Below are 24,075 nucleotides of genomic sequence, written 5' to 3'. Positions count from 1 at the left end.
GAAGGGAGGAAAAGATCTGAAAGGTCCTAGTTCAGCTCTCCCTGGTTGCACAGTGCTAATTTGTTAGTGAGGAGAAGATGGCTTTCAAACTCAGTGTCCTTAATACCTTGTACTTATTGCCTCAAGCAACAAGTCATTGCCTGCTACCATGAAACATGGGTAGGAGGAATAAAACAATCAGTTTTCTCATTTTGAGTTTTTGCTGAAATAAACCTCTGAATCCATCATGTTTCTGAATATTTGCTGCTTCCTACTGTCCACCTTAAGTGACCTAGAAAATCCAGCTGGTGGGACCTTTCTAGTTGATAAGCTGCCTTCAGTTTTAGAGCTTCCTTTTTTTCTGGAGCATCAAATATAACCAGATAGGACACTGACCTCAAGCAGTTGTGATGAACATGGGAAGACACTGCAATCATATTAGCAGCTCCTAAATTATTCAGAGCTTTTTCTGGTAAAACGGTGCTGCAGGACAATGAAAGCAAAGAAAAATTCCCAGCAGATTAGATTTTTTTCCCTGTTGCTGTCTGTAATTATTTCTATCGGATAAGTTATTTGCTATGCAAGCTTACCTTCAAAAGCATGTTTGTTTAAAAGAGAAAGAGGAAGAAATCTTTTGTAGGGCCTGCACATGATTAAATGGCTTTAACAAAGCATAATGAATAATAATGACAAAGACCTGTCAATTGGAATTTTAAGCATTTTGGCTCTTGAATTGGAAGAGCCAATGGTATCAAGATGACTACATGTAGAAAATAAGTGGGTATTTTCCAGTGCTGCCTATCAGTGAATATTACAGATGAGCTGTTACTAGTTTGCATATTTCTGCAAATAGCATTTCTTCTGTAATTTTAATGTAATCACAGCACAGGGAAAAACAGTGTGGAGCTACTGTCCTTATCAATGTATTCTGATATCTGCGAGCAGGGCTCTGGGAGCTTGCACAACCCAAGAGAATGACTGGGGGTTTTTTTTGTGGTTTCTTTTTTTAAGAGGGACCTTGGTCAAAAGTAGCCAGACAAAAGTACAGGTGAGTCCCAGCATTACTACAGGAAGGGTGACTCAAGGAGGGGTTATTTGGGTGATGGATGGTGATTTTTGTCACATTCTGTCCTCAAAGCTCTATTCAGGAAGGCAAATATTTCCATAAAAGTGTACAGAATGAAACACGTTTTAATTTCCCCTTTGTATTATTATCAGTTATGTGGTAACCAGGATTTGATATAAGGTGTGCATTAAGATAATCACTTCTTTAAACTACTCAATGGCAAACACTGGTTTCTGGAAAACGTCTTTTTGCATGGAAACTTTGTTTCCTTCCAGAAATGAATCTGGGGACAACTGATTTTTTTCATCTCTATTTTATTTTTCTATATGCAGTTGCCTAAGGTAATACAGCCCTCCTAAATATGTGGTTTAATTTTTCCTCATTTCACTGGCACAGATAGGGCAATATAGGTGAAATGAATTTGAGAAGGAGTTTCCCAAGTTGTGCTTATACCTTTCATCACTATCAGCTTCAAAATGAAACAAAATATGAACTTATTCAAATATTTAGCTATTCTACTGTAGCAGACAGGAGCTGAGGAAAGGACAATAAATGTCATAAAACCTTAGTTTTCCATCCAGATTTCCTTGACAAGTATCCTTTTCTATCGTACAGCCTCTGTTAGGAAGGCCCATGGAGAGGAATGGCCAGGCATCCATCACTTTATCACTCTGATGACATTCGTTAACAATGTCACCTTTCCTTTAAACCCAGAGTTTGCTCTAAGAAATCTATTTTTTGACAATATACCATGTGGCCAAGGCAATTTTTAACATCTATTACTCCTGTGTATTGTGTTTGAAATTGATAGTGCTGAATGTGTTACATTTCTACTATCAGATACTCATTGTGGGAGATAGAAATGCTGTGAAGGCCACTAACATCTCATTGAAGAAAAAGAACAGGAATCTGATGGCTTTCCATTGAGGGACAGCTGCTCAAAGGAAGGTTAAGTAAGCACGATATGTTGGATACTGCTTTTTCCCCCCTGGAGAAATGTGTACCAAAGCACTTCAGAGCTCTCCATCAGATCAGTGTTCTGGTGTCAGCGCTGTAAACAATTTCAATAGGATTCTGGCTGGGAGAAGTGGGGAGAGAACAGAAAAGAAAAGGAGGAAAACAAAAGGCGGGGATCTTTCAGAGAAAGTGACAATTATTTTTTTTTTTTTGTTCAGAATAATGAACACGCATGCATGTTCCTTTTGAATACAAATATTTAGTTCTGTATAGACAGCTTTCACTAATAACAAAGAGCAGTGAAGCAACTGAATACATGCCAAGATTCTGCCCTGTATTTTAATAAATTGGAGCAAATTCCCTGAATTCAAGCAATAATCCTGTGCTGACTTAGTTTATCTTCTGGTGTGGAAAATCGGCCCTACTTCAGCATGTACATCAGTTGTGGCAGGAGCCAAATCAATCAGACAGTCAAGGTGGATCTACTTAGATCTCCATCTAGAAGTGAGCTGCCCAGAGCAGTCTTAAGTCATTGACTCAATAGCCTGGTGGGTGTTATTAACAAAGTCCTCTCTTTGTAATCAGGGGACACTTGGCTGCCTGAGGTCACAGTGTCCCCCTGTGACTCCCTCATCTCCTGCCTCAGCCCAAAGCCTGTGGCAGGACCCCCCACTGCTGAACTGCTCTACACAGAAATAGCCAACTCCTTCCAGTCATTCCCTTTTCACAGGGAAAACCTGCAGACTGAGAACCAGCCAACTGGGAATATCCTTCACATAGCCTGATTAATGTTTCTACAACCTTCTTAGGAGAGAAGTACTATTTTATTAAATTCTCACTCTACTAATACCAGAAGATTTTTTAAGTTAAGCACTGGTCTATGCAGCTGAGTATATTTATTGCATACAAGAAGAAAATTTTCTTCTTTTCCAAATGTATTTTTTTAGCTTCTTAGGCTTTTTTTAATGGAAAAACTTTTTAAGACAGAACAAGGGAGAGAAAAAACACTAAACCCCCTGAAATTCCACCTTAAATGCCAGTTTAACTCCATATTCTACCTTTGGGTTTGAGGTGCCTCAGTATATAATGAGGTACCACAATGTTATATGTCATACAAACCTATGATACAGGAAAATTAAAAATAGTACTCAATATTTGATTTTCATTTTCTCTTATCAACAGCTTTGTTCTAAGGTAAAAGTAAATGCCTTCTGAAATCTGGCTACTTAATTCTGTCTTCCATTTTTGTTTCTAAGATACAAATAAAGCAGCTGAAATAGATCTGAAATACACACTGAGAATGAGTGGCGATGAGCATCCTGTGGTACAAAGTGAAATCTTGTTTCTTGTGAGTTGATAGGGTGTCACAGACTTCCCCTGGATCACAGAGTGCAATGGATTTTTCCTTAAGACAGCCCTGACAGCTTCATGTAACTGAACTAATTCCAAGTGATGTTGATTTAATTCATTGAGATGAGAGTCTGATAACTGCCTTCAGTCTCGTGTAGAAAACAACGTGCACTCCTGCTGCTCTACACAAATGTTAACAACAACATGCTGGAACACAAGCTCAACAAATCATTTAAGCATTTACTTTAGCCTGCCCCACTGCAGCAAAACACTTAAGCACATGCCTAAAGGTATAGACATGCTCAAGTGCCTTTCTGATTAATGATGAACTGGAGCCCAAGTGTCTAATTTCAAGGCTAACATTGTGTCTTATTGCTAGATTGGAAGAATTACTCATTCCAGTACTATCCAGGGAGATTAAGATCGCTTTCTGCTTCCTTTTCTCCATGGATGCTGCTGGTACAGTGGATGAGCTGAGCCCATGGGCTGGAGGAGCTCTGAAATATTGACACACAATCAGACTTGCCAGTGAGTGATGTCCTGAGTAACTCAACAGGCAACCAGGATGGTCCCCCCCAACATGAAATTTTGCAAACTTTTGCTTCATCGTTTGAATGAATGAATCCTAAAAATCAGCTTTCAGTAAGTGGTGGAGGGGAAAGTGCTTTAAAATCCTGTCAAAAGGTCACCTATGTGCAGGAATGGCATATGTTCATTTTAAAAAGAGAGAAATACAGAAAGAAACATGACAATCAGACCTGAGCTGAGGAAAAACCCAACCAAACAACCCACCCAGAAAAAACTAAACCAACCAAACAAAAAAAAAAACAAAACCCAACCAAAATGACAAGGGAATAAAACAAAGGATAAGAGCTTTGTCTTTACTGTGAAACCTCATTTCACTCACCAGACAGTGAAAACAAGGTCAGTGTCTCAGTTTAAAGAATGCAACCCCCCCATTGCCAAGGTACCAGAGACAATGTCAGACTTAATTGACAGATTACTGTCTAATCAATGATTTCTCTGATTAGTGACCCACTGACAATACGACCAAATCAATGTGTTTATTCCAGGCATTAGTTCTGATGCTCTAAAAGAGTGAAAACCAGGTAAAAATTACAACATTAAGCAACTTGGATCCCCTGCATACTAATTACACCTGTCATTCAACTTGCTTATTTACAGGGTTTGAAAGGTTTAGTTGACAACAGAAGGGCTAATAAACAGAATCCAAGTCATGTTTAATTATATCAGTTTTATTTTCTTAATTAATCAGTCCACTGCTCTGCACTCTAATATCATAATGTTGTCTTTTTTTATAACAGGCTACAAAAGATTTCTTTATTTCTCTTTACTTATTTTTTGGCCCATATCTATTGTGGCATTCTTTTTGTTGAATTCACGCTCATAGACATGAGGCCAGTGTATTAAATCTTCGAAAACTGCTGTTTAGGTGGAGAACAAAAACACCCTGAAAGCTGAATGGAATAACAAAAGGACAAGAGAGTCTGTACTCTAATTAATTTTAGATGAAAAGGGAAAATTAGAAAAGACAATTAGGGATTTAAAACCTGGAGTTATCTGGGCAGGAACTGTGTAACTGTGCTGTTGATGATAAAAGTCCATATACCAGTGCTTGATTACAACCAGAGATTATATTAAAAAAAAAAAAGTAAATTATGACTTAATCTATGCCAAGAGTAGATAGATATGCAATATCCTCCTGATAGCTAAGATGAATGTGGAAGGGGGAAACTGAATAATACTGATTTCAATTTTAATTCACATTTCAAATGCAAACTGTTTTAATTATGTCTAATTGAAATGATTTATTGCCTTAAGTAGCATGGAAAAGGACATGAACAGAAATTCAACTTCTTAATCTTTGTGCCGCACGTTGTTCCTGTTCTCCATTTGTTTATTGTGTTGAATGAGAAATGGGAGACATGTCTGTGTCATGCCTTTGCATATTCAGCTTTTTGAGCTGAGTTGAATCATGATGCAAAGAGAGGATATAGTTTCCATAGTGGAGACCCATTGATGTGAAAAGGTGAACCATCTAAAGATGCACTGACAGCGCTCTTTAAAATAAACACAGCTTAAATTCCCAAGCTCAAAGCAGGTGTGTGAGCTGAAAATACCTCAAAAAAAACTCAGAAGATATTCTGTAAAAAAAGTTTCCTTTTTTAACTGACAAAACTTTGTGTTGGAGTGGGTTATTTATTTTTGTGGCTGTAGGAAGTGCTGTTGCCATCACCCAAGGATTCTTCTTGCACTTCATAATTTCACCCTCGAAGATGGGACCTATGGATCCACCATTGCAGAGCAGTGAGCTGGCCACAAACCTTCCCTGATTACCAGTGTCTTCTCCTTTCTCTGGGCAAACAAAACTGCACTTTTCTGACAGCCTCAATGGGCAGATAGAGTGGGATATCCTGGGTAAGGCAGCCTCTGAGTCAGTGGCTGGGGCTGACTGAGATGATGGCTATAGCAGGAAGACAAGCAAGCAAAATCCCTGTTTCCCCTTCCCCTGGAGGAGTCTTTGTGCCATCGTGCAGTTGCAGGGATTTTGGGGAATGCAGAAGTTCTTTCAGAGTACTCAGTATTCTGAAGTCACAGAAGGAACCTCTGGAGGTCAGCTGGACCAACCATCAGCCCAAAGTTGGGCCCCGTTAGATTGCTGTGGTGAGGGGCAAACAATCACTTTAGTGATCACTGTATCAGCCTCTGGCTGTCCATCGCAGCAGCATCGAGACTTTGTGTCTAAGTCAGGGGGTGATGCAGCTCCAAAAGAGCATTCCCAGTTCTCCAAAAGCAAGCATATCTGCCCCACTGCCCTCCCCATAACATCCCCTCCCCTGGCTGGCTTGAGGGAAGGTGACAGCCAGGCCTCCAGGGCTCGGAGGGAATTTTTCTGGTCTTCAAAGAGGAAAGCTGGATAAATATATTGAATATTGAACTTTATTCTATTTGCCTCTGTGCAGTATATCTGCCTATAAAGCAAAAAAACATGGATTATTTCTGTAAGAATATCCATTTACTTTAGTATAGATGAATTTGCTGATTGAAATGTGCTTCAGGAGAGGCACTAAAAAGATATTGAAACTCCATTGAATATATAACTTTTCTGTGCATTTTTAATTTTCCATAAGAGGGATAATTCCTTGTCCAGCTGGCTCCAAAAAAAGCTAAAGAGGAATTATTTTCTGGTACAATCTGTAAGACTTTTTTTAAAGGAATGGAGGTGAAAAAGCAGTTGAGGTAGTTTTGTACATGGTACACAAGTGACCTGAGGGAAAGCAGCCTGCCAGGAACCTCTCACGAGGACTAACTATCCATATAAATTCCCATGTTTGAGTTGATGCTTGCAGACAAGCAAAGGCTGATGTCAAAGTTCTGAAGGCCAAATTAAGACAAAGTTTTTCTAGGTTTCCTTGAAGAGCAAAGCGTTTTGGACTATCTTTCAGTTCCTGTAACTCAAGTCTCCTTGACAGCCCATTATTTGTTCAGTCATTACGTTCTCTTGATTTTTTCTGACAAAGTTATCAAACACCCCACTGGGATCCCAGCCAAAAAAGCATTCACCTTTATACAAAGGGCTAAATCCTGAATGCACAGCTGGAGTAAATGCACTGTTTGCTCAGAAAATAGAGCTAAATGGAGATTTCTGCTGCACCTTGTAACTGCTGGTGCAAATCCAAGCCATAGGAAATACAGGATATTGGGAGAATAAAATATACAGCTCAGCAGTGCGGGTTTCCCCCCACACTAACACTCCAGTACAAATAGCCACAGTAGAGCTTAGATTCATTATACAGAGGTGTGCTTTTATTTTCCTTTTATTGGCTCTCTATTGTCTATTCCTCCATCCATAAGGAAGGTAGTATTTCGTTTTTATCTTGTTCACAGCTGCAATGGGAACAATTAATCCTTGTTCAACAGTGGATGCAGTATAGTCACTCACAGCACCTTTTTTTTCTTTTAATGCTTACTACTCATTGGTTTTGATATGCTTATTGCTTTTTATTTTATTGTAATTCTTGCTCAACTTTTCACAGTTTAATGATCTGGGATCTTTTTTTTCCCCACGTGTCCAGAGTGCTGAATTCCCAGCATATCCCTTCATTCTGTGCTATATTCAGATCTGATGTATCAAAACAGATATCACCACTGTGCATCCTCTTATCATTTTCTGAAGAATTCAGAGTGACTCCTGGAGACAAATGTGGTGACCTTTGCTATCCATCCCACAGCTAGAAGTAATGATTGTAAGTGCCTTGCCATTCCACTGGTGTCAACAATGGGTGCACAAACACATTAAGTACTACCCCTCTTATTAAGGGTTAAGCAGAACATTTCCTTATTTGCTGCAGCATACTTGTACTTAATCTTGCAGTCCAGTCATTGCACAGCTGGTCTATAACTGGTTTCTTTGTCTATATGCATATATCATTGCATAAATATGTTTGTACACACATACAAACACACATCTCATAGATCATGACATGGTGAGTCCCTTGAGAGGCAACTGATGAGAGTGAAGGAGGTGAGAGAAGAAAGAAAATTAATTTATTTAATTTTACTGGACCATTTGGATCCTCATTTTACAAGGTCCCATAATAACATGAGAGCATTCCCTATTACTCACACTAAAGTGATAGTTTTAGTCAGTGCAACTTCCAAGATTTCCACCACTGACTGATACAGAACTCTAAACCTGTTGCTTCCCTTTTCACAGGGTAAAATTCCTCTGCTGTGCATTTTAAGAAATATGATTCACCTTGTAACAGGCAACGATCTGTCACCTGTGGGTTCAGGTACCTGCTTATCTCAACTGCTAGTGATTTTCTCCAAGTACAGGAGTGCAGGCAGATAAGGAGGAGTGTCAGCCTACTGCAAATACACCATCATCTTCTGCTGAGACAGACAAACTAGGAACACGTGCTCTTTTAACCTGAAGCCAGCAGAACATTGGCCATTAGGAAGATGGGCTTTTAAATTGAAAGACGGCTGTTGGTTACTGATTACTTTGTGAACAAGTTTTTAATGGACTCTAATTTCCTGTAACTAATTCATTCTTTGGGATCTGGAAGTAATTTTGGAACAATGTAACAGGTGATGCTAATAATTATTTCTCTCTATAAAATCTAAATCTCTAAATCAAGATATATATTTTTCTCTTTTTGTCTTTCCTGTCACTTAATCCCTAAAGCACTTTACAAAATAAGGTAGCACAGTTACAGAAATAAAATAGCAGGAGATAGAGATAAATTGAAATGCAAAATAAATAATTGATGGCATGTATATTTTTCTTCCTGTGCATTGGAATAGGCTGCCCAGGGAAGTGGTGGAGTGAGTCACCATCCCTGAAGGTATTTAAAAGATGTGTAGATGTGGCCTTTAGTGGTGGACTTGGCAGTGCTGGGTAAACACTTGGACTCAATGATCTTACAATGATCTTACAAGTCTCTTCCAACCCAAATAAATTCTCTGATTCTGTGTTCCAAGGTGCTGTCAAATATTGCACCTTTGTCAATGAAGCTGCTTTGTCCATGGTTGGATTTGAGACAGAGAAGGTATGGTCCAGCTCAGAGCACAAGTGTTTGCTGGTATTTGGACAGCTTCTTTGCTTCTTTGCACTTCAGGTGGGGTTCTCCATTCAGTAAGGAGCAGCAGAAGTGAGATGTGGGTGTTGTAGCTAAAGCAAAATCCAGCTCACAGGGCTTTGTACAGGCAGCACACACAGCAGCCAGGAAGGCCACCCCTCTTTACCTGCATTGCTTTAAAGAGGCATGTGTCAAACAGTGCAGCTCAATATACAAAACTTTTCCTGTACCTACAACTCGGTGTTTGTATCTGATGCACAAACCTTTCCTTGCATCCAATAAATTCCTGCTCCTTTGCAGCTGTTCATTGGCTGAACCCCGGTGGGAATCTGTGCAGAGGTGAAATGATATGTTCAGGCAGGTGCAAGGTTCTGGCTGCTGCTGGAAAATCTCACCTTGAATCAAACTAAGCCATTTCTCAAGGCCCTTTCTTTGCCTTTTCACCAGTGAAGAGTTTCAGCCAAGAGTTTATTAGCAAAGTAAGAACAAACCACCAAAAGCAGGAGTGCAAAAAAAAACCCCATTGCCTGTTTATGATTCCTTTTTCCAGGTCCCCCTTTCTGGCACTCCCTTGTATTTATGTGCTGGGCAGCAAAATGCTCTGCTCTTCTTGGTGTAAAATCAGCTATTTCATGTTTTCTAGGCCAATTCATATATCTTTATTGATTATAAGTGTGACTTTAACAGTGACACTATTTGCAGAAATCAAGGTGGAACATGTGGAAATAGTAACAATCTTTTTAAGTAAAGTAATTCCAAAGAAAAAGGTACATGCTGTTCCATTTATTGAAAATTTATTTTTAATGCAGCTCATTGGTATTTATTTGAACTAGAATGATGTGGCAAAAAAATCTAGAAAAATATGAAATATTATAACTATTATAGTCCTTATTAATATTTCATATTTTAATGTGTAGCTACAGTCACAAATAAAGATATTATTCTCTCATTCTGCTCTCACAGCTTGTATTATTTTTATGAAAACTAGCTTCTCATTATATTTGCTGGTTTTAATCAGTAATGTGATTTCCTTCTCTGTGCCTGGCAGTTTGTGAAAAATGAGGCATTTCCTGACCAACTCTCAGTTATAATGTTTTAGATGCAAAAGCCTTTACCTTAATTTCATAGAGAATGATCACTTAAACTTATTCCCATAAACAATCTGGCAAAATTATGTCTTTTTTGATCTTGGATGTGTATTGTCCCAATAAAAAAGGGTCGGATTTGTGCAGTTCAAAGCAGAAGCAAAGAGAAAATTATTTTTTTAAGGATTTTGAGAGGTTTTAATGAAAGGTAAAATGTTTGTTTTGTTTAGTTTTGGTCTTTTTCATGTTTTTTTGGTTTTTATTTCCAAAATTATTTTCCCTTTCCTACACTACTTTCAAAATCATAAAAATTTGAAGCCAGCTAAAAGAACTTAACCCTGTGAAGGAGAGGAACCTCCACAAAGGACATTTGTGAACAGTGACACCAGAAGGAGGATGTGTGTGAGTGGCACACAATCTTAACTGATATGGAAGCAAATATTTCTGTTTGCAGAAACCACAAATGAAAGAAATCAGATGTACCTTGGATAACAGTGAAGGAGGGCCAGAGGTTATAAACAGCTCAGACACCACTGCCACCTTCACAAATAACATGATATGTTCAGATAACAACATTTTCTGCAAGGCAGTACTTTTAATAGCTATTCCATAGTAATTTAAGATTATCATATTACTGCTTGGAATACAAACAGGTAAAATAATCACTCTGAAGATTAAACAAGTGGAAGACTGTGCAAGTTCAAGTTACTTTTTCCTCTTCACTGGATATTACTAGTCCTATTATGTTTGTTTCTGGCAGATGCAAAGTAGCTCACTTGAAAAAACACTGTCTTTCCAAGAGAGCTCTGAATATACCAAGTACTCTTGAAAATCTAGGCTTAATTGCAAATTTTATGCATTCAGAAATTTAGTGGTGACCAGCTCCAAGAGAGTACCTTCTGCCAGTAATGAAGAGAATAATACAGATCGGATTTATAAGTGGGAAGTAGCGTGCATATGCAACTTTCCCAAAGTAAAGGATCAGTATTTGCCAGCTGCTTTGTTTCAGATGTTAGATATTTCCTAGGGACAGCATAAAAACCTGGTAATAGATGATCACTTTAGTGACTACTGGGAAATGAAAGCGTTTTATGGCAACTGCTCTAGCTGCTGCAATACACTTTAATCTCCGACCTGAAATACAGCTGCTACTTCAGAGCAAACAAAAGAGGCTTACAGAGGACCAAGGATCAAATTTCTTGCTGTTCTGCATCTTGTATCATCATTTACCATTGTGAAAAGAGGAATAAATCATCTGCTTTTCAGACCTGATTGTACTGTGTACCCACTTTACAAAAGGATGAAGGATGACACAGGTAGGAAGACAATGGGGAATATGCCCACAGGGATTTATGCCTGCACTGTTAGGCAGTTTGGGTTCTGAGCTCTCATGTTTTTCCCTTTGGATAGAATGTTATTTAGAGAAGACACTATATGCACATGTTAGAGAAAGCAATACATTATTGAACAAATCTGTGTTGCCACGTGCTGATAGTTGTTTGCAAAAATATGCCATATACTGAGAAACTAAATAATTCAGGATGGCTATCCTGTTCCCATATACACATATCATAAACAAAACAGGAAAAGTCTGTTTGCTGCCCTTGTCAGTAAAAATCAGCAAATGTGATTTTCAGTGATGGATGGAGGCAATGTGGCAGAAAACTAAGAGTTATGAACGCTGAAGTAACAAAGTTTTGCAATGTATATTATATGACAGTCAGTGGATTAATAGATAAGTAATACTACTGACACTACTGGAATCTTATCCTAGATTCTTCAAAAGTGCTATATGTGAAAGTATACCTTAAGTGTAAAACTTATATCTTAAGTGTAAAATCTCTATTAGGTATACCATTTTGGGTTTTTATAACAAATGACAGAATATTCAAACTCCCAATATTTCCTATATGTTAGCTGCTAGAAACCCAGACTACCATTTCAGATGTGGCAAATTTAAATTGTTAAATGTCATCCTTGCACTGGTACAAACACAAAATATGACACAAAACTAACAAAGATAAAATATGAGAGACATGTAAGTGTCAAACCAGGTTTGTGCAGTCTATTGGTAATCTGGTTTGAGATGTAGATTTCAAGACACCAGCATTTAAATCTGTTCTACATCTCAGGGGCTTGTTGTGGTTCACTATATTTATGTTTCAATACATTCACTGCCTTTGTACTCCAAGGGAAATTCTAGTTCCTGTGAGAGGAGCCAGATATCCAAAATCCTGCTCAGAGATTCATAAACTCCTACTGACCATGCCGTGTGTCCAGGTACTGCAAAGAGCTCCTGCACAGAATCGTCTTTAAATGTCAGTGGCATTGCAGGGGCAGCTCATGGGCATTGCTTTTTCTCATGTCCACCTGAAAGTTTAATACAGTCATTCCTAGCCTTAAAATTTCCAAGCTAATGGCAGAACTGGTTGACCCTCTAGAAATGAAAATTCTTGGCTAGAGAAGATGTTTTCATTGTCAGATGAAGAGGTGATGTTTCCAGTACTTCTAAGGGAAGAGTAGTAGCAGAACTGGCAAAATCCATAACACCAAGAGATGTGTGTTGATGCTATTGCATCATGTTTTTCTGGAAGCTGTATTTTGGGTATGGAGAATTTGAAGGCTTTTAAATGAACATAAATATTGCTAAATATGTTAAAGAATGAAAAGTGTGCTTGCAATAAAAGATGAGCTTACATAATTTAATAAATGATAAAATGTGAGTCAGTCCCTGATTTAAAAAAAAACATAAAAAATTCTTCATAAAATTTTCTCTTCAATTAGATTTAAAAAATACTTCATTCTTTCTCCCTACAAATTAAGGCAATGTAGACCTTTGAGAGGGCTGGTACAGCTTCCCTCCCCACAGCCTGTATTTCCATGCTGTACTGCAGTGGGGATTTCTAAACAGAATGGGAAGCAAACTTCAAGGGAAGATGCAAATGTGATTAATGTTGTCATTCTCAAGACACTGAAGAAGCATTCAAACTGTAGTTTGCTTAAATGAGACTATTTGGTCAGAATGTTTGAACTACATCACCTCTTTATCAGGCTCAGTGGCTAGAATATTCATGGTGAATATCTCCTTAATCATTTGCTTCAAGGTAACAAGTATTCCACTTGGCAGTGCAAAACAGAAATAAAATAATCACTGAAACAGGTGATTTTGAGGTCACCATTGTCAAACTGAAAAACGTCTGACATATTTGTTGGGTAACAGGAACGAGGGAAAGAGGGTACAGATCTCTTGCAAGGCAGAAAAGATAATGAATAGTGAAGGGTTGTGATGATTGTCACTCAAATAGTTTTCAGTAATGAGATTCAGCTTGTGTGTTCCTAGCAACAGATGCTCTCAAAGCCCCTGTCAGGAATGACCTTTAAGCACAGTATTTGTTGCAAAGAACCACAGTATTAACTGCCTCTTCATACAGTCAGATATCCCACATAATGCTTATGTTCTGCAGAACAATGAGATTTCAGGTTCTATTTCTTCAAATCTTTCCCTCTTGTTACCCCCTCTGAGGACTGTAAGAAAATAAACAGGCTGGAGCATGAGAAAAGGTTTGCTGTTATGGTGGAATACAAGCACTAATATTTGTTTGTCCCATTATCTGGAAAAAAGGCTGTGCAAAACATGGGCAGCTCTGTAGCTGATTGAAAGATTTTTTGCCATTAGCATCATTCAGCCACTTAAGCAGGAGTGAAAAGGGTTCATCTTTAACCCTTCAAGCTGAAAACTCTCCTGCTGCAACAATGGGTGAAAAATATAATAAATATGTGAGAAAACTTATTTTTCTCTGCCAGACAACCTACTAGAAATTCAAGATCATTAACACAGCAACAAAGAAAAGCATTTTCATCTCATCCTTTCCCTACCCACCCACTGTCTTCCTTCTTAAAGAGAATAAGGTGTTAGAACATAAGAGGTCACATCAAATTCAAACCTGGTCCTGAGTTTCTTCCCCCCAAAAATATTAATTCAGGATAGAATGGGGCCCCAATATTCTTAATTTTCTGATTTGATATAATTTCATATATATCTGACTTGATATTTTTGAACATAGCTATAGCATAGTATAAACTATATAATTTTCTTCCCTTTTTTAATCTAAGAAAACTTCCCCATAAAATACAACCAAATTTTAGAATTCTTTCCACCCTCTTTTCAGTGCTTGTTCCCCTTCCTTCATGTACCTTGAAGAGTACCAGGAACTCCTGTGGATTTGTCTGGAATTAACTGCATGTATCATATCACAGACACAATTTCTGCAGTGGGTAAAGCCCTCTAGCTGGGAATACTGTAATTTTTAACTGCATTTGTTTATCCTGAGGAGTCACTGCCACGTGTGCAGTCGTACTCTATTTCCAGAGCTAGTATTCCATAAATGACACAACTCTAACTGGACAGATGTGTTGTGTATCAAACTCAGAACAGTAGCACTGTTAGGGAAACAATGAAAGGACAGATAACTGGGTGAAAAGAAAACTTCCCAACACCCATTTTATTGTCTCCACCTTCTTTTTTCTGGGTGGGGGGCAAAAGGAAAAACGGAACAAGTTTTGATTTATTAGTTTGGGTTCTCGTATAGGGGCTGTAGAAGTAACAGCAATATTTATTAATGTTTGCAAAGAGTGTAATTTAATATTGATTCTTCTTTCTCAACTGGCATGTGAAGACTGTGAAAATGTAAGAAATGTTTATAATATTTATTACCTCAACATCCACCTTCTTTTGGTGTATATAACCTACTGAATTAATTCTTTCTTTGGTTGATCATTAGAATTTATGTTCATGCTGTGAAACTTACATATTCTCATTTTATCAGCAGCAACTCAGATTAATATTACAAAACTTCAGATACTCTGTGCAAAGATCCGTGTTTGACAAATTAATCAAGAAAAGAGTTTCATATTAATGGTGTTCTGTATTTTGAACAGATGTTAGCTAAACTTTTTTCTTTTTTTAATCTTTTCCCCTCTGGTTTTTGCTCTGAAGCCTTGAACCTATGGTAGAGCCCTTCTTTGCACCAGGAAGGGCCTCCTGGATTTATATTCTTGAGTTTCCCCTTTACATATCATTAATCAGCTTATTGCTTTCTCTGAACTTTTGGGTGTTAATAAAATGAAGGGAGTTTTGTAGCTATGGGAACAGTGGAAGAAATAGAAAATACATTTAACAGAAGCAATCCAGGTACTCAAGCAGTTTTGTTAATCACAGAGCCTGTTACAGAATTATGGTCATGACAGTGAGGATAACTAACCAGAATGTGATTTATCATAGACAGCACTGGATTTTCCCTCAATGATAATTTTAAAAATTGTTTTTCATAGAAGTCTTTACCTGAAAGAAAGAAAGAAAGAAAGAAAACATAATTTGGGGCAGTTCTTTGTCCTGTGTGATAGGAGATCACCACAACTGTTTTACATTATCTGCCTTCTCTACATTATGAATCACCATAATGCTTGAATATTTTATTTTCCTTATGGTCTGGGAATTGACAGGATGTGCACATTTGCCCTTGGGTTTGTTATTTCATCCTCTTGCCTACCATTTGCATGTATATTTTCATTTCATTGGCTCCCATCAGTTCCTTGCACAGGAAACCAGTTTGTTTGAAGGAATGCAAAATGGTGGCCTGGCCAATTGCAAAGTGAAGTGTGTCGTGATACCGATTTAATAATGCATGACTGAATCCCCACAAGCCATAACTCATTGCTAGTACTATTTATTTCTTTATCATGTGTCAGTTCCCTTTCCTGTCAGGATATCAAATGGCTGCAAAGTGCAGCGTGCTGTTTTCCTTATCTTTGAGCTAAATGTTCCATTATATCACATTTTAGGCTTTTAGGATTGCACAATGAAGCACACATAAAATCTAAAGTGATCCTGAGTGGTGTATCCACGGTGGAATATGCTACAGAGTGATACAGCGCTGGGACTAAGTGTTGCACCGTGCTTGGTGGGAAGAGACACAACTTAAATCATTCAGTCATTAGAATAGCAGATACCCTGCTCTTGGTTTACTATAGGATTTCAGGGAGATTTATATCTGTTCATAGACAGCTAGAGTTCAAGGAACTTAATTGGGCCAAGATAGAGTCTGCAACTCTGGGATTCACCATGGGAAAATGTTTTCTGGCTTGAGCCAGCATGTATTCTTGCTCTAAAAGCTTTGGTCTTAGCCTTCAAATTTTTACAGCATGAGAAGGTTAATCTCTTACAGTATTCCTCCTTAAATGGGAGATGCCACACTGAAGATGTGGCATATTTTAGTCTTATTGTTCTTTTCGATTTCAGCATCAGATCTGAAACTCTAAATTTTTTAATCAGAATGGCCCATGTAGCATTAGTACTGCTATAAAAAAAACCTACTTTTCTTCTTTAGTGGAGCAAGTGGAGTAAGAAATGGATGCACTAAGATGCCTCCCAGAAAGATGTATTTGAGCTGCCAGCTTCGTATCCTATTTTTTGATATTTTTCTGTTCCACTAACAATGGCATATCTGCTATATCATTATTCTTAAAATAAACAATCTAATAATAAGTGTTCCTCCACAGTATGCCACCAAACAGATGCTCAATAGAACAGCAGCAAATCAGATTAAAAAAAACAAACAGAAAGCCCAAAAGGTCACATCACTTTTGGATATTTTAGGTGTCAAAATTCAACTGAGCATAAATATTAAAACTTAAATGTGTCAGTTGTTAAAAAAACTTCCAGAACCTGCAAAAATATCTGAGTCACTTAAACGTTTCTGTCTGACTGTCCTATGAACTTGTAAAAGTAGACTGAAGATTATTATTACATTTAAATTGAATTTCATCTAAGGTATACAGATCCATTATGACAAAAAAAAGATACTCTAACAGTGATTAGAAATGAAATCTCACTTTAAAAGTGAATTTTAAAGTATATAGTTCTTTACAAATCCCAAAGCTACAACTGTGCAGCATACAGGTACCTGCAGGCACTGCAGCAAACGTGGGGCTCCAGCTCCAGTTTGGGTCCTCACTGTAATTTCCTATGCAACATTTACCTCTCCTGCCCTCTCCCCTCTGTACCCACAAATCTGCTTTTGCCTTATGATCTGCCCTAAACCAGCACCTCCTTTCTCTTGTGGCTGTGCTGACCTCTCAGAAGGATTAATTAGTTAAGGAGCAGCTGCAGAGCAGAGCAGGGCACTGATCTCACTGCCTCAGGTAGGATCGCCCCCTTGGATGTTGCCTTTATGATCTAGTTAATAAAATATTTAAACGCCTCATTTTTATGCCCAGAGGGAGCACGGCTGTAACCACAGGCATAAAGTGTTACTTGGACAGCACAAAGCAGAGACAGATGAGTGGGTCCACATGCAGGCAGTCTTTCCCAGATGTGCTCCAGGGGCAGACAGGTAGCCATGCCTCAGACTGAGCAGCTGGTCAGTGTTGAAGGTATAAACAACCCAAGGATCTGCCCCCCCAAACAAGACCAGTGCTTCTGGGGACGTTGCATTGAGTTCTTGATTCTGTTTTTTTCACACACAGAAAAATACCCTGTTTCACCCTCTTAGTCCTAACATATTGAAATCACAGTAGAATTAGTCTTCATTCACCCTTTTAGATTTTTATATTTGTTTGGAAGTATGACCTCTTAGTCTCAAATCAGCAGAGGCTTGCAGTATCCTGATGAAGTGAACCTCAGAAAGCACAAAGCACGAGGCAGTTGGGATGTCACACTTGCTAGGTTTGCACTTGGAAAAAACATAGTCACAGGTTTCTGGAGAGGGGGAAAATACAAATGACAGCAGACCCCCTCAAGACACCAAGCTCATTTTCATCTTCTGTCCATTTGGAAGATTACACAGGCACAGGATCACAAGGTAAACCCAGTGATCAGAGGCAGGAGCAGCTGGAGCTCCCTGCTGCACTGACTGGGAATTTGCTGCAGCCTCTGCTCTGAGATGTGCAGGGTGGGGAGCTCAGAGCACCGAAATTGTCGTTTTAATGTACGCAGACATAATCGCACACCTTTTACACGAGTACCATTTGAGCTAACCCATTAGCCTTGCCTAAATTAGCCTGGCTGTTTATAAGATATTAAATGCACTACAAAGCCTAACATGTTTGTTATGCTCCATAATCAGAGCACCTGTTTAAAAGCCCAGTGCAGCTGTACTTCCAGCAGATTACAGGCCATTAGGCAAGTTAGCAGCACCTTATTTTTATAGCCCAATCTCTCTTCCTCTTTCACATTTGAATTTTAGAACCATAAAAATGAGATTCTTCCCCCTCTGCACACTTTCCCCAAGTCCTTCAGTGATTGAGATGAGGAGAGTAATATTAATATTTATACAATGCTCAGCTCTAACTTTCTGTTGCTATGGTAAAATATTGTCATAAAATATTTCATTAACTTTTAATCCTATTTAACACCGTTTTCCCCTCCAGAGACTATACTGAAACTGGATACTCGTGGGACACAATTTTGATGAGAGATAGAGTCATAGAATCACAGAATCATATAATTGTTTAGGTTGGAAAAGACCTTTACGGTCATCAAGTCCAACCATTAACCCAGCACTGCCAAACCCACCTCTAAACCGTGTCCCCAAGTGCCACATTTACACATTTATCCCCAGGGATGGTGGAGTCTGAGGCCCTGGGCAGCCTGTTTCAAGGCTTCACCATCCTTTCACTGAAGAAATTTTTCCTGATATCCAACCTAAACCTCCCCTGGCACAACTTGAGGTCACTTTCTCTCACCTATCACTTGTTATTTGGGAAAATTGACGACCCCCCTAGCCTGCTTTCAGGGAGCTGTAGAGAGCAGTAAGGTCTCCCCTGAGCCTCTTCTACTCCAGGCTAAACACCCCCAGCTCCCTCTGCCCCTCCTCATCAGCCCTGTGCTCCAGACCCTTCACCAGCTTTCTTTCCCTTCTTTAGACATCTTCTTCAGTATCTCAAAGCCTTTCTTGAGGTGATGGGCCCAAAATTGAACACAGAGATTCTAAAATTGTGTTTTGAATCCTTGGACTGGATGGAGTTTCCAAAACGTGTGTTCACAGTGTCATTCTAGCATGCATCAAGCATTTCATCAGCTAATTCAAGGATCACAGGAGAGATCTGCACTCTCCTGTGGAGGCAGCAGGAGGGAAAGGGTGGTATCCTCATGTCTCTGAGGTGCCTCACTGTGCTGATTCTCAAGGACCAGGCCCTCACTCCAGCTGGTTATTCTTCTCAAGAGCTTTAGAAAGAGAGCATTTCATATAGAGAGTTACTATAGCCTTCCTTGAATCCCATTTAGTACTTTGCTTATACATAAACAAGAGTTTATATCAAATAAAATAATTTAAGACAGTTAAAAATGGTGATAGAGCTATTTATTGCCAGTTCAATATGGCACATGAGAGGACAGAAAAGACACAGTCTAACTGACATGGAGTAACACTGTGATGCACACGTTGCCATGTCACTGAAACAGCTTCTCCAGCCCCAGAGGTTGCTTTTAAAAAGATTAATATAAATTACAGCAATAGTGGAAGGTTAAGTTCCTTTTGTTACCCGAGTTGCAATCCATTTGTAGAACTGACGTAAGTAATTTTAATGTCCTGCCATGGAGCACCTCTTTGTGCAGGAAAATACAATTAGCCACAGAACACCACGGTCCAAGTTGCAAATAATGTCCCTCTAAGCAGTGTGCAGGCCCAGTCAGGGCTGTTTGTGTGATCCCCCTCAGGCACAGGAGTCAGGATGCGGCAGGTTAAGTACCTTGGTTTTCCCCAGTGTGTAGCTGGGCTCTTGCAAAAACTTTCTAGGTAAATGCCCACAGCTGCAGACAGAAACCAACTCTATAGTGCATCAGAAATAAACACCTTTAAGACAGTGATTCTTTTTCAAAGAATATGTCTACACTTTATTTCTCCCTGAAAGTCTGAAGAACCAACCAAATCAAACACCAGTGTGATCATCTAGGCTATTTTGATCAGGAGTTATGCATTATTATTTCCCAGCAACTGAGCTCAAAGACTATATCCAGATCGCCAGAAGACTCTTCCTTTGGGAAATCTGGCCATCTGGGTCAAGGTTTATGACTAATTATGTCATCACTAACATTTTTAGTTTGTTTCAATGTGTTTCATTCTGTTTTTGAAAGAAAAACACCCAAACTAGAGTCAATGTTTTGTTTTCTTTAGATGCCTGCAAGTGTTACAGTGGTATCTTGAGGCCTTTCTCAGGTCTAATTATTCCTGCACATGCACTGCAGTGTTCATCTTTGAAGCCAGGCATCTAGACAAGCAAAAAATGGTATCAGAAATCTCACTTTAGGTAACAGACCACGTGTATTTGAAAGCACAAAGACCAGTCCCTCTTTGGTATGTGCCAGGATGACAACTGAATAGACCTCCCTGTTTTAATTCAGTGATTATCTGCATGAACACAGATGTCTATTGATCTGTTGATACATGTCTATCCACTACAGTAAGTTTCAGTCCTTGCTGCTGGAATCAGGTGCATTATCCTTTTCATGCTAGTGATAGAGGTTTAATTTTGGGTTTGATGGAAAAGAGTAGTTATGAGAGTCATAAATTCTTTAACCTTGTGGCAACCTACCCTGAAAACTAAGGAGGGAGTATAGTTTTAATTCCTTCTTTAATTTGTTTTCAGGAAGATACATGTAAACAAACCCCTTAATTAGCTCTGCTGCTTATTTTTGATATTTGCAGCAATCTTTCTGAGTGTTATGCAAATTTCTGCTGAGACAGTCTACAAATAATCCAATTACAATACATTATCTATTTATTATGTCAGAATTTCGATTTATTATGTTTTGCTTGGCAACTGCTTTTTACCATGTAAATAGAAACAAAACCAGACAAACCCAAACTCAATCACCAGGGGTTTTTTAGACAACAGAAAGATCATTAAGTGATAGTCAAAGATAGTTATAATATAAATGCACAACACAGCTACAATATTCATTAAGATAATTATTTTTCTATGTAAGAGTGAAAACAACATCACTGATTTTTTTTCCTGTTTCATGGAAGGCATGGAAAAGCCTGGTGTTAATGAGGAAAATTAGTTTTCCCTGTCCCTTTTCCATTTGATGATTTTGGTGGCTGTGTGCTATCTTTCCTGGGTCAGGGTGTGGAAGGAGGGATGGAAGGAGCAAACAAGACCTTGCATGGTGCAGGATGGCTTTGGATGTTATATGACTTCATTTTTGCTCTTACTTTATAAGACTTACTAGCACATATCACTGAATGCAGTGTACCAGGGCTGACCTTAAATCCCCCCTCAGAAAGAACACGGTATTCTTTTCCTCACTCATCACTGTCATACAATGAATTTCACTGCAATTTATCCATTCAGACAAGAAATCTCTGAGAAATGGCCCATTTAGCATTTCCTGGAACACATCTAGTGGATGTATTTTACCTGGATATGCCCTGGGTCCATTCACTGCTCTGGAGAGAGGCTGCCTGGCTCTGGAAAAGGAGGGGTCCGAGGAGGGGCTGGCCCAGCCCTGCCCATGGGAGCATCATCACAGCTCGTAGTACCACAATGGTTTGGGAGCTGAAGTGTGAGTTCACCTTCTGTGGAGCTGTTCCACCAAACAGGGGGTCTAGTTCTTGAAAGGTTTTGTGGGTTTGTTGTCCTTAGCAATGCTGTTGCTTACATAAAGCTTGCCATTATCATTCTGATCTCATGTTTCATATCTTATACACCATGAAACTAGCAATTATAAGAGCTCAGTTTATCATTCTTTTCCTGATGGTTTTGTTGCTCATTAAAAGGCTATCTCAGTGCTCCTCTGCCAGCCCTCTGAACCCATGTCAGGATGAAGCATGTGTAAACCATGTAATTTTATGGAAAACGGCAATAAACCGCAGTGCCAGCTTTCAGCCAGATCCCCCAGCATGGGCAGTGCACACGGCATTCCCTGGACCCTGTTCCACAGCACCCATCACCTGGCCTGAGCTCATATTCCTTTCATTTTTGGTGTCCTCTTTAGAGGTTAGGTCATCACAAAGTTTACTGGTGAGCCTTTCCCGACTGGAAAGGTCAGCCTGGCATTACATTATGTGGCCATCATTAAAATTCCTGTGTGGAGTCAAGTCACAAGAAATGTAAGTCGGAAAGTGAAATCTTGACAAGCTTAATGGTCATCTGAAGCTACAGTGATTTATTAGTTTGTCCCCTGAAATAAATGTTTTAAGTTGATTGTGCTCTTCAATATCAGACCAAGAGACATAATCTGTCTCAAATTTACTGGAGTGGCAGCCAGAGCAGGACCTCTCTGAGCCCCTGCATACGTGCTGTCTCCCGAGTGCTGCTGGAGAAGAGCTTTGGGACAATGTTTCCTGGGCTCAGGAATGCCACACAACACCTGCTCTGCATGGGCTGAGCTGGGGCCAGGGCATGGATTTCTGCTGAGGTAGTCAGGCTCAGGAAATACTAAGGAGCTTTGACAGACAGAAAAAGGAGAGGAAAAGGAGGGGTATTTTTTGCCAGTAAAGGAAAAAGAAAAAAAAAACAAACAAAAAACCCACAATTTTTTTTTAATTGTCAATCTATCAAATTCCAGAGTTATCTGAAAATGGATTTTAATTTGGTGTTATTTGATTTTGAATTATTTTATTTTAGCCTGCAGAAGGACTGCAGGGACTATTCCATATTGTGATCATGATTTGCAGTTTGGGATCACATAAGTAAGTGATATTTCTGTTCTTTGATTGGATGAGTACCTAATTAAAAGTTTTCAGGGAATACTCGTGAACACTTCATGTGTTTTGCATATTCATTAGAGTATTTGCCACTCTATATTTGCCACTCTATATTTGCATGCATATTCATTAAGTTATCTTTACCTACAAATTGTTCAGAAATAATTGATTCTTGACTATTCACTTAAAGATAAAATTCATTAAATGGGATATAGATACACTTGTTCACCAGATATTTGCATACAGCTTTCAAAATAGATTCAGAAATGTACTGGAAAAGCCACTGACACGTGTATATTTCACATTTAAGTCCCAGTTGATGGGCTGATTTCAATGTGCCCTTTGCAGCATTGCTAAGCTTTCTAGTAAACTCACTTTCAGAGTTGTTTCCTAAAATTCAGCCTTCACTGAAGGCTGATTCTGTTTTTATTTCATTAATTTTCATGTAACACATTAAATAATTATTATTCCTTGTGTTCTTTGACTTTTTTGTGGGTTTTTGCTGTGCTTTTACTTGGTAATTTCTTTGTTTAGTCTGTTTTGGTGAAGCCAATGCTGTGGTTATTTCACTGTTTGTTTTTTTATTGAAACACTTTTTTTTGAAACTCTTTTTTGTAACGTTGGAGAACAGGAATTCACCATGGCATTTCCATATCCTTGTTTTGCCTCTTTTGCACCTTAAAAGGTGTATCAAACACCTTTGATTTTTTTTTTTCCTGGCTACATCATTAATTCATGTCTGCATATATTATTCCTTTCTGTTTTTCAATATCACATCTTGGATTTTCATCTTTCAGTTTCTTTCCTCTTATGGTTTGTTTGCATTCTTTGATGTTCTTCCTTTAATTTTTTTCTGAAAATTTTAATCTTGGGTACTCTGTTGTGCAGTTTCTACCTTCACAGTGTTTAAAATTTTTAATTTAGCACCACCTGTGAATTGTATTGGTGCACTGAGAGGTTTATGTTTGTTATATAATGCTGTTATGAGAGGTTTGTACTTTAGGTGAGCAGTGGATTTAAGTTTTTGCTTGAAACTGTATTTCAGAGGAGTCACCGTAGCTGGACTCTGGCAGCTGCAATATAACACCCTGCCCTGACTGCAAAAATTCTAGTGCTGAACCCAGCTAGGAGTTTCAGCATGGGAGTTTACTCTTTTGCATGGATGTAAAGAATGGGATGAGTCACTTATCCCAGGTACATGAAGGAATACAGATTTCAGTGGGAAGCCTCTGAGGCTGGCAATTGCACCTGAACTGGTTGTTGCTCCCTTCAGCTGATCTCATCAAGTCTCTCAGAGGTTCCTGTTTTTGTCACAGGAACTGAAA

The 24,075-nt window shown here is 38.8% G+C and overlaps 1 long non-coding RNA gene across 1 annotated transcript in view; it reads right to left on the bottom strand.

Annotated features, from left to right (window-relative positions):
• The window catches only part of LOC111931943 (uncharacterized), a 56,835-nt gene that overhangs the window by 3,969 nt on the left and 28,791 nt on the right, over positions 1 to 24,075 (bottom strand). The window lies entirely within an intron of this gene.

Source organism: Cyanistes caeruleus, chromosome 7 (assembly GCF_971803275.1).
Source record: "Cyanistes caeruleus chromosome 7, bCyaCae1.hap1.1, whole genome shotgun sequence".
Taxonomy (NCBI): domain Eukaryota; kingdom Metazoa; phylum Chordata; class Aves; order Passeriformes; family Paridae; genus Cyanistes; species Cyanistes caeruleus.
This window is presented reverse-complemented; position numbering and strand designations above follow the sequence as displayed.